The following is a 12,615-nucleotide window of genomic DNA, read 5'->3' as shown; positions in this document are numbered from 1 at the left end:
CACCATAATTTGATTGCTATAGTATGCTTTATGTGGTATTGCCATACTATGATTTGAATTTGCTTGTGTCTGAAATTTTACTTCTTTTCTCTTTTCTGGAAACGAACGATTCATTGAGTTTAGGAGTACTTTTAAACTTGCAATTATCAAAAGAGGAAACTAAGAGTACTATTAAAAAAAATAAAACTTCATAGAACAACACAACTCACAATTATAGGTAATAAAAATAACATTGATTCCAAAAGTGAACTAAGAGCAAAACAAAGCTTCAACAATGCACAAATACCAGAATTTCAATACTATTCATGCATATAACAAAAAATAATAAATAGTTGTTTCTCTTTCAATCTCGAAACAAAATAGTATATTAGTGGCATCAAGGCACCAAAATAATACTAAACAAATGCCATTGATATAAACATTACAGTTTCCATGGATCTCGAGGTGATGAAGAGGAGGAAGTATCTGAGTTTGAAATACTAGATTGATCTCTAAATTTGTTGAAGACTTCTTATTGTGCTTGTTTGATTTTATTTCCACTTCAATCCACTTGTTGGTTTGAAACCCACATCTCTAATTACAACTATTGATCTCAGGACCCATTTTTTTCCAGTTAATAATATTCTGCTACTTGGGAGTCCAGTCTACAAAAGTCTTAGAGAATTAAAGTTATTAAAGAAATAACATTATCAAGTTATTAGAAAATAAACATTATGAATGCATCACAATACTTACATTGAAAGTTGTGAACCCATTTTCATCTTGAAACACACCCATTCCATTTAGTACTCTTGGCCTTTTAAATTGGATTGTTTTTCCAACACCATTTCCTTTCCTGACAGTAGCAGTTTCCTTTGGTGCAACATTTGAATTTTGGCATATATCATGTGTTGTACTACCTTGAGAAAATTGTAAATCAACTTTCAAGTTGATGTTTAACACCTCTTCCGTCACTTCCATTTCCCTAACCCTTCCTCTACAACTGCTAATTCTTGATGATAGTCCAACACCCCTTGCACTTGCACTATGCCTTCGTGATCTTGATGAACTTGGTCTTTTGTTAGAATGAGATGTGTTGGTTCTAAGTGCATCCCTTGATATACTTTCACTTGCTCCATGCCTTGGTTATGTTGAAGTACTTTGAGGTCTAGTGGTTCTAGGTGCACTTGCACTTGCTCCATCTCTTGGTGATGTTGAAACACTTGGAGGTGTAGTGGTTCTAGGTGCATTATAATGATGAACAACACTTCATACAATTCTAAGTGTAGGCAGTCGCTAACAAGTATAAACCCAACTAAAAGTTGGGGTCGATCCCATAGGTAGTGATACAATAGACATTTCAATCAAAAGTGAAATTGTGTCCTAATCATTTGTAGATGTATAAGCTTCACAACATTAAACTAAATCACAAAGTTTTGATAGTTAATATCAAATGGGAGGATTCGGGTAAACAATTTATGAGTACTAACAACCGTAAATAAATAAGTAGAGAAGGTTTCTTGGGAGTGCGATAAGTTAAATTCTAATTTCGCATAATGGGTAACTACTAGTTACTCAAATGTGTTGAATATTAGTGGGTAGGCTAGGATTTGAGTTCAATATCTATTTCTTAAATAACTATTGCGAATCAAGTGAGTTCTCTCGAACCTTAACAAGCAAAACAAAAATGAACAACCCATTGCCTCAATCAATCCATTTTTTCAAGCTAGATTTGTAAGATTGCAATCAAACCCACTTTCTCAAACTAGATTCGTAACAATGCATCCAGTACAGTCATAAACTAATAATTTGACTCTAATACTTCTTTCTCAAGAAAGTATTGAGCACTAAGATAGAACTGCATTTGCAACTACAATTCCTTAATTAAAACATGAACAATTAATTGAACTCTCTTCAAAACAACAATAAAATAAGTAAATAACAATACCCACTAGCTAATAAATGTATTCAACTACATAGTCACACCTCCAAGAATGGGATTTTTAGCCAAATATAGTAAAGAACAAGAAATCGTCATCAACAAAGTTTTCCATCAGATTTGACAACGATCCCCAAGCCTCAAAAATGCTAGAAATTAGGCTGAAAATCTCACAATCCCTAAATCTCTTCTCAAAAATGTAAAAACAATGTTCTAGAGTGTAAAATCCTAAAATTGAACAATGTGGGAACTCCTTCTCTTCTTTTCAAAATTGCATTTGTACGTTCCTAGACTTTCAGCACGGAGTCAACTCGGCAAAGTAAGTCGGGCTCGCCAAACAAGTCGATGACACACCGAGTGCTCTTCTGCTTGCCTTTTTGGCATGGCTTTTCACCAAATCTTCCTATAATATTCATCGGGCTTGGTCGAGTTCGCCAAAATGGTCGGCGGCGCGTCTAGTTCTCCTCTTCTCACTTTCTTAGCGTGGCTTTTCCCATCTCTTTATGTAACATTTGGCAAGCTAATTAGGCATTGCCGAACTATTCATTGTGGTACCGAACCACTTATCTACTAGGCAAGTTGGTTTTGTCCATGGGCTGGCAGGTTGGAACTTTAGGCGAGCTGAAGGTCTACTCAGCGAGTTGTCGAGTGGCTTTGGCAAGTACCAACTGTTCTTTTCTTCAACTTGTTTTAGCTTTTTCACTCCTTGTTGCATCGTAATGTCCTTGCCCTGCTCTTATGCCTTCATTGTTGTATATTATCATTTAGCCTCAGTTATGAGTATAAAATAGGCAGTTCAGACACGAAATCCCTGAATATTAAGCCCTTAATGAGTCGAAATCCCTGACTCATCAACACCCCCAACTTAAAAAATTTCTTGTCCTCAAGTAAAACATAAGATTAATCGGTTAAACAGAGATGTCTACAAACAATTCTACTTAAGATTCAACATGAATGCACACGAGGTTCAATATACCCATGCAATGTTCAATTGTGCACTCTAAGTTTGAAACTGTGATTATCCATCATCAAATAGAAGTCAAGCTCACAATGCTTGCTTAAAATGCAAATTCAAGCTCAACAAGAGTATTCAAATACATTCAAATCAAGAATGATTCCATGTTTACACAAAGCTCATCAAAGATTATGACTTAAGGAATGGAAATCAACTCTCACAGTCCCAAAGTTAAACACATGCATGATTCTACCAATATACTTGCCCGTATTTTTTTATCAACATATCATTTAGCTCAATCAAGATCACCAAGGTCTTTCAAGGCTTGTAACAGGGCTGAGGATAAAGGTATGATCATTCTTGCTTAGTGATTTCTACCTTCATGAAGAATGACTTGCATTTTACTTCTTATTTTTTGCTTCAACTCTTTTCATTTTCACAATCCATCTTAAGTATTTCCAAGCACAAAACTCATTGGGTACCCCTTTTCTTTCAATCCATGCGCAAACTGTAAAATTTTATTCCCATCTTTTTCGTTTCCTTTTCTTTCGTTTCTCTTTTTTTGATAGAGGGGTTCCATTTTTTTCTCAACACAACTCTTCATAAGTGAATTCACAAACTTCTTGCTCAATTTCTTTTTTGTTTTTTCACCATATCCTAACTTAGGCTTTTTGCCAAAGTTGGCTATTCAACGGACGAAGGCTTCATGAAGGACTTAAGTAGGGAGGAAAAAGGCTAAACGCGTTCCTCTTTCCTCCAAAGAAAAGGGTAAGCTCAAATGGTGCCAAGCTAGGTTCACACTCTCACAAGGTGGTCACAAGGAGGTATAATAGCAATATGGTTCACTCTAAAAAATTTGTGTCTAAGATCATTTATTTCATTCACCAATGTTAGCCGATCGGACCAACGGGGCAAGTTATAGGTATCACCAAGCACATGTTTCATGTAAACCTCACCACACAAGGTATTCAACACAATTATTGATCATGACTCTACAAGTTAAGCTCGCGTGCAACGATCATTACAAGACTCACTTCGATATTCGACTAGTCACAATTTGATTCTAAGAGTTCACACATGACTTATGCAATTCAAATTTCCCTCTTTGGACTTGCACACACATATCATTCAATCAAGAGCACTATTTAGTCAGCGGTATAGATCGCGATTGTGTAACACACCGTATTCAAAAAGGACAAATTGAAGCTTTCCAGATGTTGCAAGTACCAAACCACGCAAGCCACTCACGACCTGTGGATGGAACCATGGACAATAGGTGTGGTTTGTGGTTAGCCAGCGTAGGAATGGTTTGAGAGCCAAGGACTACTTCCAGGCCTATAGACCGTAGGTCAGATCACGGTCTGTGGTCGGGGTCCGTGGTTCGAAGCCTAAAATCCCAGTCTCTGATGACCAAACAATTGTCCATCGATGGGTGGCCGTAGGTTGTCACCTAGGAGTTATTTTTGGCATTAGTTGGGTCTTTTCCTAATTAATTGATTCCTATAATATGTCGGTTTGCCTAAGTCTCGGACCCCTATATAGAACTTTTACCCCCAAATTCAGCCCAGTTAATTTATTCTTCCAAATTCCCAAAAGAAAACCAAATCTCCTCCCAAATATTCTCTCTCTAGAACTTGAAGAAAAAGAAGATTCAAATTAGGGTTTCAAGCTAAGGTTCCAATTTCTCCATTGAAGGCTAGCATTTGGATTCAAGGTATGGTAGTTTTCATCCATGAATCTCTTCCATTCATGGAGTCCCCAAATTCCTCTAGTTCAAAACGTAGAATTCCCCAAATTAGCTAGGGTTTTCTTCAATTACCATGGGTTCTTTTGATTATTGATATTAATGATTGAATTATGTTTTAATATTTATGAATTGATGATTTACAATGCTTTTATGATGTTTCCCCCATGAACCCATGCAAACCGCCATGTTTTTCAAATTGCTATCATATGATTTGGGTTGTTGAATATGAAAGAGGAGTTTTATTATATAAAGCATGAAGTGATAAAATCACATGAATTTATTATATAATACCTATCCAAACCTTGATTTCTATATGTGGTGATTGAAAGTAAGCTTTGAACCTTGAAAGGGCAAAGTATGAGTTTCTGCATGACCTTATGAAACCTATGGAAAATGTTTAAGGGTGCTTTGTAAAGTGCCAATGATGATGTTTGATGATTGTATTGTGAATGTATATTCTCATAAACACATATTAGCATGATGTGAAAGGTTTTCTCACACAACATGGATTCTTAGGTTGAAAGGCTATTGTCACATAATTGAATCAAAAAGTAAGAGTTATCCTAATGAAACTAGCTTGGCTTGGCTGTCCAAGGACACCTTTCCATGAATGATAAGAAAAAGTAAGAATTGACTATTCCATGGGAATTACGCTTAGCATCGAGTGGATAGTGATGTGAGATAGAAGCTCTCCCGTTAGTAGAGGTTGGGTTTCAAGAAGCAATCTCTTGAGATGAAAGCTCTCCCGTTAGTAGAAGTCGGGTTTCTAATGTCAATCTCCTTATCTCTTAAACTATATGCCTTTATAGGTTGATTAGATAGTGTATCCACTTAAGGTAGAAGTTCATGGTTCTATCTTAGGCACAGAATAACCCTTTTCGGTGTGGGAGACACCGGGGGATCATGTTATAGCTCACTTGGTCTCTATGTCAGTTAAGACTCATTTTCCCACAACAAGACTAAATGTGAACTAAGGTTACTCAAGGAGTATCTCATATGGGTCCAATGACTTAAAGATGTTTAGCTTATATTGACCATGATGTTATGACTTATGTTTTCTAACCCTCTTATACTATGTTTTACGTGGTCAACTGCATGTCATGGAATGAAATATCCCTTGTTAGCATGCTTTAAATATTATTTTATGCATAGCTATCATACCGTAATGACCCTAAAATCTAGTAGGTTGAGCTAGAGCTTGACGAGTGTCATTTTGAGTTAGTTTGGGGTTATGAGTGGTTAAATGTTGTCCCGAGTCATGGTTGAGGGGTTTAGGGGTTAAACGTCAAGGTACGACTCCCCAAGGACCACCCTAGGGGTATTTGAGGAGGACCCTAAGTCTAACCCCCAAGGCTGCCCCAAAACAGAAAGTTGGCCAAAGTTTGCTGACCTACGGAAGGGTTCCACGCCCCGTAAGACCATCCACACCCCGTGGATGGCCTCCGTAGTTCAAGGACCCCCAAAACAAGCCACAACACCAGAATACAGACCAGCAGTACTGTTGGTGAATGGACTCGCGGTCCGTAGGTCTAGGGCGTGAGTCTCCACTGTTTTGCTGTCAAGTTGCGACCAAGTGTAGGGGTCTTTTGGTAATTAGTTAGTTAATTGTTTTAAGTGTATGGACGGTTATTTTAACTATATTAAGATATTTTAAAAGTATTAAAATAATAAAATACTATTTTAGATTTCATTATTCAAATTCCCCAACTCAAAACCCCTCCCTCTCCAAATATCTTTTCTATAGAACTCCATTGAAGACCAAGAGAAGAAGAAGACTTAGAGCTTGAAAAGGAAGGCTAATTTAGTGGATTTTTGTGGAATTCATCTATTAAGGTATGGTGATCCTTTATCTAGGGTTAGATTTCACTCTAGAGACAATTTCAAAGAAGTTTTCAAGTTTCTCAAAAACTCTATGTTTTACTCAACCTCATGGGTTCTTTCATCAAACATTTTATAATTGCTTATAATGACAAATTATGATTGTATTAATGTTTAATTGATGATTTATGATGAAAATACTGTATGAACCCATGATTTCTCTCAATTCCTAAATTGTGTCTTTATGAAGTGGGTTTGTTGATGATGAATGCATGTGAATCGAATTTACCTAAATTTCTTTAGATAATTGAAGTATATTATTACCCATTCCCTAATTGTAATGAATTGCTGGTGTGCTGGTGATTTGGAAGTATGACCCTTGAAGGGCAAGTTATGATCAATTACTTATTGAATTAGAATTGTGAATTAGATGTTGAACCACTTGAAAGGTGGAGGTGTTTATTTACTATGTATATTGTATTATTAAATTTATGGATATATTCCTTGTAACCTACATGTGGTGGTCAATGTATAATTGTGATATGATGCATGTGTGTGATCTAAATGAATGAATGATGATCATGTCTAGAAGCTAATTGTGTTAGGATTGAATGTTATGTATCTATTAACACTTGTGAATGATGATGATTATGTGAAAGGCTATTCTCACATACACACACAAGAATGAATAAAGTTCAATAATAATGTTAATGATGAAGTACTTATTGAAAGGCTATTCTCAATTGCACCCTAATGAATGAGAATGATGTGTTGATTGAAAGGATATTCTTGATCTTACACTAAAGAACAATAATGGGATTCTTAGATGAAAGGATATTCTCATCTTTGAATCTATGAGCTATCCGATGAAGGAATGTTTGGTTTGAGATGGATTCCTTCACGGGAATTGAAGCGGGGTGTCTAGTAACAATATCTTATCCCTTAATGTAATAAATGTCAAAATAATGTATGGGAATGTAGGATAAGCACCGAGAGGATATTGAATGAGATGGAAGCTCTCACGTGAATTGAGGTGGGGTTTCTAATTGCAATCTCTTGAAATGGAAGTCCTCACGTAAGTTCAGGCGGTGTATCTAGTAGCAATATCCTTGTCCCTTAGCTATGTGCCCTCATAGGTCTAGCTAGTTGATCTACTTAAGCTAAATACCGATTTACCTTAGGCAAGTAGACCAACCCTTACGATGTGGGACAATACATTGAATTACGTGATCTAGCTGTCATGCTCTATATCGGTTAAATGCTTATTCCCATCATGTGAGATGTGCATTATAGTTTCTTGAGGAGTTCTATGAAGTGTGGGTAGTAGTATGGGATGCTATCCATACATGGCACAAGTAGGCTTCAAGAGGGCTATAGTGAGTTCTCTAAGTCTTAATGACTAATGAATGAAAGTCTTCTAAATGAAGCTAATAAAGAATGTTGACTTGAATGTCTAATGTAATGATATATGCTATACTTGGATTGTATTATCAGTTACTTCTTTGTTATGACTTATTGTATTTGAATTGGCCTTACCTATGATGACTTCAAAGGAGTACTTAGTGTGAGTAGTAGTATGGGATGCTACTTGCACATTGCAAAAGTATGACTTAGGGGTTGTCAGAGGTGATGATCCTTATGTGATGAAATAACTTGTTAAAGGTTTAGGTCTCTTGTGTATGAGTATTATTGAAATGGAAAGGTTGAATGGTAAGTTCACTTTTGGTGACCTTAATGTGGTACCTTGGTGTGGGTGGTGGTATGGGATGATATCCATACATTGCACAAGGTATAGCATGAGGGTTACTTGAGGTGAAGGCTAAATGTGAAGGTAAAGAGTTGCATGTTGATATTGTTCAAAAGTGACGTTATGACTTGTATGATGATTATATTTGTATTTGATGTCTCTTATGCTATTGTTCATGATGTTTCTAAGAAAGTGCATAATGCATGGTTTCCGACCAAAATGTCCCTTTTAAAGCATATTTTTGCATAGTCATCATACTTAGTACATTTTTGTGTGCTAACCCGTTCTTCTATGTTTTTACTACAAGTGTAGGTTCCGGGAAGTGATTGCTTCTATCTAGATTGAAGTGCTTGTATTGCTATATTTCCTAGATCAAGTGGTAAGTCCTCATAGTTCAAGGACAAGTGTCTTTTTATAAGTTTCTTTCTTTTCATGTAAAAGACTACTTTAGAATTCTATTGTAAAGGGCCGTGTCTCTATTTTGTTAAAGATTGTGTCTAAGATGGCCATGTGAGATATAGACTTCCCCTTGCTTCTAAGTGTTTTTGAATGATAAATTGTATGGTTTTTGAATAAAAAAGTTTTAATTCCACACTATTTCTATTACCTTTGCGATGAATGAAAGCTATGAGGCTTGTATAAGACCCCTTCGGGGTCGAGTACGCCCTGTTGCTTCCGGGGTGTAGACTCGGGTCATGACTAACATGGTATCAGAGCACAAGGTTTTGGGAATGGTGTTTAGGATTGATGTCTCACAAGCCACGTCTAGTAAAGTCTTGCTCTTTGGTGTTAGTCGTGACACATCTATGAGTTAGAGGCTATAGGACGTTAGAAATTTACACTTCTCTCATTAATCTTCAAGTCGTGCCATAGAGTTTGACTCCCTAAGTTTTTTCTCTTATTCCTTTTCCGGTGGTATTGAAGATGTGACTACAAGAAGGGTTAATGCTTCAAGGATTGAGAGAGAAAAATGTGAGTACTGATGTCAATTGTGACTATGTGACTTGATAGATTTGAGGTGATTTGTGGTGATGTTTTCTTTAGTATGAATGGGTTGCTTTATGGGTGTTGTTGGTAGAAGGTCATGATGAGTTTTGAGGTATGTTGAAAGAGTTGATGGAATGAGGTATTTTAGAAATATTTTGATGTGTTAAGTGAGTGGATTCCTTAAAAGAGGGTATACGTGTAATTCACCTCGTATTGGAATAATCCTTGTGTGATGAGTGTGAAGGTTTAGTGATGTTTTTCATCGACCTTAGAATTGAACGAAGTAATATTGTAGAGAGTTTGTATAGGTTTACCCCTAAGGGGGAGATAATGGGCTTAGATGGCAAGCTGGTTGAATGTCCTTGATGTTCATGAGTTAGGCTTGCTTGATTCTCACCTTATGAGGTGTAGTGAGTTTGAGGAATTTAGACCCGGTATGGTAGAATCATATGAGACCTTGAGTAGTGTTGTTAAAGTTGTTGTGAGCAAGAGTTGCTTAATGAGGACCTTCCTAGTTTAAAAGCTCTGGTATGTTGATGGTTCCTTATAGTGTGAATGTTGTATTGAGGTCCTTATGTTGTTTTCATGTTAACCTTGGTTGGGTTTTCCTCCTAAGGGGGGGATGGTATGTTGAATAGTAATGTTGTTGAGAGTGTTGATATCCTTATCTCTTTCCTTGTATTTCTATTCAAGCTTGAGACCAAGAGTTCATTGTAGTTTGTTTCATGTTGTGGAGTCATGTGTGATATTGTGTTTCCATTGTCTCCTTATGTTATGCATGTTCTAGTTGAATTCTTGTTTAAATGAGAAAATTAGTTTCCATGAATATTTTTCCTCATGTTGATGTGCATTTAGTATGAGTTGTATATCTGCTTCATAAGTTGAATTGTTGAACATGCCTAAATGTGCTTTTGAGAGTAATTGCATATTTTGTCTAAGGGTGTTGTGATGAGCAGTATGTGGGTTGGAGAAGGTAATGCCTCCAATGTAATGAGAAATGTGGTGTTTTGATGCATAATGAGTTTGTAGAAGTAGTTCCTACTTTCTTGTGTTGCATTGAGCTTGTTGCTGTGGAATTGATGCTCTCTCCTGGTTTTGTGTATTGTGTATAATGTTACTTGCTTGATGGGCTACTAGTCTTGAGTCGTTAACCCCTTAATGTGTTTAAAGTGTCATTCGAGGAAAATGTTCCTAAGTGGGGGATAATGTAACGACCCTAAAACTTGATATGTTGAACTATAGCTTGACGAGTGTCGTTTTGAGTTAGTTTTGGGTAATTATTGGTTAAATGTTGTCCCGAGTCATGGTTGAGGGGTTAAACATCAAGGTACGACTCCCCAAGGACCACCCTAGGGGTCTTTGAGGAGGACCCTAAGTCTAACCCCCAAGGCTTCCCCAAAACATAAAGTTGGCCAAAGTTTGGTGACCTATGGAAGGGGTCCACGCCCTGTAGGTCCATGCACGCCCTGTGGATGGCCTCCGTAGGTCAAGGATCCCCAAGCCAAGCCACAGCCTCAGACCATGGACCAGCAGTACGGTCCGTGAATGGACACACGGTCCGTAGGTCTAGGGCGTAAGTCTCCATTGTTCTGCTGTCAAGTTGCAGCCAAGTGTAGGGGTCTTTTGGTAATTGGTTAATTAATTATTTTAACTGTATGAATGGTTATTTTAAGTATATGAAGATATTTTAAGAGTATTAAAACAATAAAATACTATTTTAGATTTCATTATTCAAATCCCCAAATCAAAATCCCTCCCTCTCCAAAAATCTTTTCTCTAGAACTCCATTGAACAACAAGAGAAGAAGAAGACTTAGGGCTTGAAGAGGAAGGCTAATTGAGTGGATTTTTCTGGAATTCATCTATTAAGGTATGCTGATCCTTCATCTAGGATTAGCTTTCACCCTAGAGTCAATTTTGAAGAAATTTTCAAAGTTATGATGTTCTCAAAAACCCTAGGTTTTGCTCAATCTCATGGGTCCTTTCATTAAACGTTTTCAAATGGTTTTTAATGATAAATTATGATTGTATTAATGTTTAATTGATGATTTATGATGAAAATACTCTATGAACCAACAATTTCTCTCAATTCCTAAATTGTGCCTTTAGGAAGTGGGTTTGTTGATGATGAATGCATGTGAATAGAATTTGCCTAAATTGCTTTAGATTATTGAAGTATATTATTACCCATGCCCTAATTGTAGTAAAGTGTTGGTGTGTAGGGGATTTGGAAGTAAGACCCTTGAAGGGCAAGTAATGATTAATTACTTGTTGAATTAGAATTGTGAATTAGATGTTGAACCACTTGAAAGGTGGAGGTGTTTGTTTACTATGTATATTGTGGTATTGAATTGATGGATATATTCCTTGTACCCTACATGTGGAGGTTGATGTATAATTGTGATATGATGCATGTGTGTGATCTAAATAAATGAATGATGATCATGTCTAGAAGCTAATTGTGTTAGATTGAATGTTATCTCTCTATCAACACTTGTAAATAATGATAATTATGTGAAAGGCTATTCTCACATACAAACACAATAATGAATAAAGTTTAATGATGAAGTACTTATTGAAAGGCTATTCTCAATTATACCCTAATGAATGATAATTATGTGTTGATTGAAAGGATATTCTTGATCATACACTAAAGAACGATAATGGGATTCTTAGATGGAAGGCTATTCTCATCTTTGAATCTATGAGTTATCCATTGAAGGAATGTTTGGTTTGAGATGGATGGCCTCACGTGAGTTAAGGCGGGGTATCTAGTAACAATATCTTATCCCTTAATGTAATGAAATGTTATAATACTCTATGGGAATGTAGGCTAAGAACCGAGAAGATATTGAATGAGATAGAAGACCTCACGTGAGTTGAGGTGGGGTTTCTAGTAGCAATCTCTTGACATGGAAGCCCTCACGCCAGTTCAGGCGTGGTATGTAGTAGTAATCTCCTTGTCCCTTAACTATGTTCCCACAAAGGTCTAGTAAATGGATCCACTAAATACCGATTTACCTTAGGCAAGTAGACCAACCCTTACGATGTGGGACAATACATCAGATTCCATGATCTAGCTCTCATGGTGTATGTCCGTTAAACGCTTAATCCCATAATGTGAGATGTGTATTATATTTTCTTGAGAGGTTCTATGAAGTGTGGCTAGTAGTATGGGATGCTATCCATACATGGCACGAGTAGGCTTCAAGAGGTATATAGTGAGTTCTCTAAGTCTTAATGACTAATGAATGAAAGTCCTCTAAATGAAGCTAATAAAGAATGTTGATTTCAATGTCTAATGTAATGATGCATGCTATAGTTTGGATTGTATCATGAGTTACTTCTTTGTTATGACTTATTGTATTTGAATGTGCCTTGCCTATGGTGACTTCAAATGAGTACTTAGTGTGAGTAGTAGTATGGGATGCTACTTGCACATTG

This window comes from Solanum verrucosum, unplaced genomic scaffold (assembly GCF_900185275.1).
Source record: "Solanum verrucosum unplaced genomic scaffold, falcon-dt-bn FXZP01000110.1, whole genome shotgun sequence".
Lineage (NCBI taxonomy): Eukaryota > Viridiplantae > Streptophyta > Magnoliopsida > Solanales > Solanaceae > Solanum > Solanum verrucosum.
The sequence above is the reverse complement of the archived record's forward strand: the minus strand, read 5'-3'. Positions refer to the sequence as shown.